At 38.6% G+C, this 4,446-nt stretch overlaps 1 non-coding gene across 1 annotated transcript; it reads right to left on the minus strand.

The window, feature by feature from the left end:
- Nucleotides 1-911: 911 nt before the first annotated feature.
- LOC138093645 (U6 spliceosomal RNA) lies at nucleotides 912-1,019 on the minus strand. Its single transcript, XR_011146127.1, has one exon. It is a non-coding gene; the product is annotated as a U6 spliceosomal RNA (small nuclear RNA).
- Nucleotides 1,020-4,446: the final 3,427 nt, after the last annotated feature.

A 4,446-nucleotide genomic window follows, 5' to 3' on the forward strand; every position in this document is an offset into this window, starting at 1 on the left:
GCTTATAGACGAGGCCCTTGTAGGTCTATATTCCTGCTATGAGGCTGAACAAGGAAGACAACTTAGTTTGCTTGCCAAGGATGTTCCACAGTTGGCCTCCCAAGGGCCCACTCTTCACAATCAACTGAGCAGGTCACACACAGTCACAGGAGGGCTGGGTCAGGATGATTCAATGTGCAGCAGTTCCAGAACCATTATTTCTTCCTTTCTCTACAGCAAGCATCACTTGCCAAAAAATGAGACGGTTTAAAAAAAATTTTTATAGTAACACAGAAAGTCCTGCTATGCCTTTCTCCCAGGACATTCAGAGCTCCTTACTACTTGCCTATCCTAAGTAAAACTTCCCTCTGTCATTCTCTACCCTAAACTGTACTATGCAAGGAAAAACAAAGACTTGATCTTTTGCAGAATACTTTTCTGGTCAGGCATCCTGTCATGTCAAGAAAAAAGACACAGGCATGGGAAGATACTGAGCTAGTTAAAATGTGAAAACTTAAGTCTATCCTCCAACTAGTTGGTCTAATGATTTAGCCTCTTTAGACCTCAATTTTTATCATCTGAAAAAGCAGGAGACACTTAGATCCTTTCCAGCTCTTTGGAATTCTATAATTTCAATACTTTAAAAATCAATTTAGTTGAAATATAATTTACATATAATAAAAGGCATTTCAAGTGTTTGACAAATTTATACCATAATCAAGTTATAGACCACTTCTGTCACCCCAAAATGGAATTTCGACTTCCATCACAGCTCCCCTCATGCCCCTCTGCAGCAAATTCCCCAGAATGGGGCAACCACTGATCTGCTATCTATTGCTATAGATTCAATTTTTCCTATTTCCAGATTTCATCTAGATGGAATGTTACAATATATACTCTTTCTAGTTTATTATTTTTTAACATTTATGTATAACAAAATAGAAGAATTCTTCGTAAGTTTGTGTCGTCTTTGCACAGAGGTCATGCTAATCTTTCCTGTATAGTTCTAGTTTTAGTATACATGGTGCCAAAGTGGGCACGGTATGTAAAACACAGTATATAAAGACTTCTTTCATACATGGGTTTTTTGTTTTCGCATTGTATAATATTTTTGTGATTTACTCCTCTTATTGCCTGTTCAAGATATTTTAAATGTATTTTTAAAAGCCAACAGTGTTTTTAGACCGGATACTTTTTTGGATACCACCATTCAAATATTAAAAAGTTAAATAAACTTGAGTGATTTCTTCATTTCACATAGTATCTGTTTATTAGCAAAGAAAAGGTTCCCATGCTATTTATTTTCAGAATCAATTGCTTTCACAAGTGAAAATGTAATGGTAGTCCATATAAGGATGGGATCAGAGCAGGGCAACAGGGATAACACTATGGCATCAGGTCATCGCAACCCATTGTGAGGACAGCATTGGAGAGAGTGGTGGGGGCAGCATGCGGGTGGTTAGGAGATTGGCTCACATGGATGATTCAATACATGAGAAAATATATTTCAGATAATGGTAGCCAGATAGATCACCAACTGAGATGGAAGAAACAAAACCAAAAAGGGAAATGTTAGATGAATCCTGCAGTACTGAAATGGGTTTGGCATTACCAGTGTGAATTAATAGTTTATAATATAGATGAATAGTTACAGAAATAAATATGGAAGTAAAGTATATATTTATATTTCCTAGCTCTGACCACAGTGTGGGCCCAGAAGCAGAAATATCCCAGTAGAAATGAACACATCTAGGACCCAGACATTGGCTTCTAAATACCACTCGTCGCTAAAAGGAACCAGTCTTCCTTGAAGACTCTGATTCCAGAGTGGAACAGGGAAAACACAAGTTGAGCTTGGAACATCTTATTGTGCTGAGAAGATGGAAGTTCCAAAAATAAATGATGGGGAGATGTCAAGAGGAAACAGTATCCAGCTTGATGGGGCTCCCGCTGGTCAAGTCTGGGATAATTTGAGCATCAAACTGATATTTAATTAACTCATTGAGTTAAAAAGGATGCATGCAATAAACAAATGAATCAAATATGTGGATAAGAGACAGCTTTTTCTTATAGTAAGAGAGAAATAGAAAAATACCATTTGGCAACTATCATAGTAGTAGTTGACTGAAGGAAGAATAATCAGTGGGTTCCAATACTAATTAATAAAAATGTTATGAGTAACTATATGTTAGTATAGTTTCAAAGTATTTCCACATAAAATACTTTTAATTACAAAGAAGAAAAATAACTTCATAACCGTGAACTTCCAGGTGTTCAAGCTGGTTTTAGAAAAGGCAGAGGAACCAGAGAGCAAATTGCCAACATCCGCTGGATCATCAAAAAAGCAAGAGAATTCCAGAAAAACATCTATTTCTGCTTTATTGACTATGCCAAAGCCTCTGACTGTGTGGATCCCAATAAACTGTGGAAAATTCTGAGAGAGATGGGAATACCAGACCACCTGAACTGCCTCTTAAGAAACCTATATGCAGGTCAGGAAGAACAGTTAGAACTGGACATGGAACAACAGACTGGTTCCAAATAGGAAAAGGAGTACATCGAGGCTGTATATTGTCACCCTGCTTATTTAACTTTTATGCAGAGTACACCATGAGAAACGCTGGACTGGAAGAAGCACAAGCTGGAATCAAGATTGCCGGGAGAAATATCAATAACCTCAGATATGCAGATGAGATCACCCTTATGGCAGAAAGTGAAGAGGAACTAAAAAGCCTCTTGATGAAAGTAAAAGAGGAGAGTGAAAAAGTTGGCTTAAAGCTCAACATTCAGAAAACGAAGATCATGGCATCTGGTCCCATCACTTCATGGGAAATAGATGGGGAAACAGTGGAAACAATGTCAGACTTTTTTTGGGGCTCCAAAATCACAGCAGATGGTGATTGCAGCCATGAAATTAAGATGCTTACTACTAGGAAGGAAAGTTAGGACCAACCTAGATAGCATATTAAAAAGCAGAGATGTTACTTTGCCAACAAAGGTCCATCTAGTCAAGGCTATGGTTTTTCCAGTGGTTATCTATATATGTGAGAGTTGAACTGTGAAGAAAGCTGAACACCAAAGAATTGATGCTTTTGAACTGTGGTGTTGGAGAAGACTCTTGAGAGTCCCTTGGACTGCAAGGAGATCCAACAAGTCCATTCTAAAGGAGATCAGTCCTGGGTGTTCTTTGGAAGGACTGATGCTAAAGCTGAAACTCCAGTACTTTGGCCACCTCATGCAAAGAGTTGACTCATTGGAAAAGACTTTGATGCTGGGAGGGATTGGGGGCAGGAGGAGAAGGGGATGACAGAGGATGAGATGGCTGGATGGCATCACCGACTCGATGGACGTGAGGTTGGTGAACTCCGGGAATTGGTGATGGAAAGGGAGGCCTGGTGTGCTGCGGTTCATGGGGTCGCAAAGAGTCAGACACGACTGAGCGGCTGAACTGAACTGAACTGGAGATTAGAAGATATGATCTTACTCAAATGATCAAGTTTAATAGCACCAACAAAGGACAAATTGCCGCTGTGCCACTCAGTAGGATATGAGGGTTTACTGGACAAATCCAAATCAAGGACAGTCTATAAAATTCCTTTGCTTTATAATCTTCAAAAATGTCAAGGGCATGAAACTCAAAGACCCAGGAACTGTCCCAGATTGAGAGAGTGTGATGAGACATGACAGCTAAGTACAAGGCATGAATCTAGACTGGATCCTTAATAGGTAATATAAAAAATATAATTGGGACAATTCACAAAACTTGAATGCAGTCTCTGGGTGTATGTGGGAATTCTCTGTGCCAATTTTTTCCTGTAAGCTCTGAATTATTTCAAAATAAACTTTTAAAAAGATTAACTCCATTAGTTTTAGAAATCATTTTTTGTATTTATTATGTTGGCCAGAATTCCTTAGAACTATTTTCCTCCCCCTGCCCACGCCCCCCCCCACTTTTTTGTGTGTGTGTGAAGAATGCTTTTGGATCTGTTAGGATGTATTTGCTTGCAAGTAACAGGAAATCCAACTCAACTATTGAAACAATAAAAAAAAAAAAAGCATGTTCTCACACAATATCCTGAAGTAGTTTAGCCAAAGACTTTTACTAAATTGAAATCCGTTTTTCAGTGTAGGAACTTTGTCCTCTTTTGGCTTTCTTCCTGATTGCAATATGGTTTCAGCAATTCCAAGCTTCATGTTATGACATTACAAAATCCTGAGGTCTGAAAGGGAAGAAGCGTGCATCCCTTACTCACACCTATTTTTTAAATAGCAGAGAAATTTCCCAGAAACGTTACAACATACTTTCCCTCACGTCTCATTATCCATAATCACCTGCTCATTCTTAAATGAATCACTGGCAAGGGGAGTTGAATCACCATTACTAGCCTGGACTAATCAAAATTCATCTTCTGGGGCTAGTGAAGGGTTGGCTTCCCTTATAAGCATCTTACTACTTAACACTTGAGA

This window comes from Capricornis sumatraensis, chromosome 1 (assembly GCF_032405125.1).
Source record: "Capricornis sumatraensis isolate serow.1 chromosome 1, serow.2, whole genome shotgun sequence".
Lineage (NCBI taxonomy): Eukaryota > Metazoa > Chordata > Mammalia > Artiodactyla > Bovidae > Capricornis > Capricornis sumatraensis.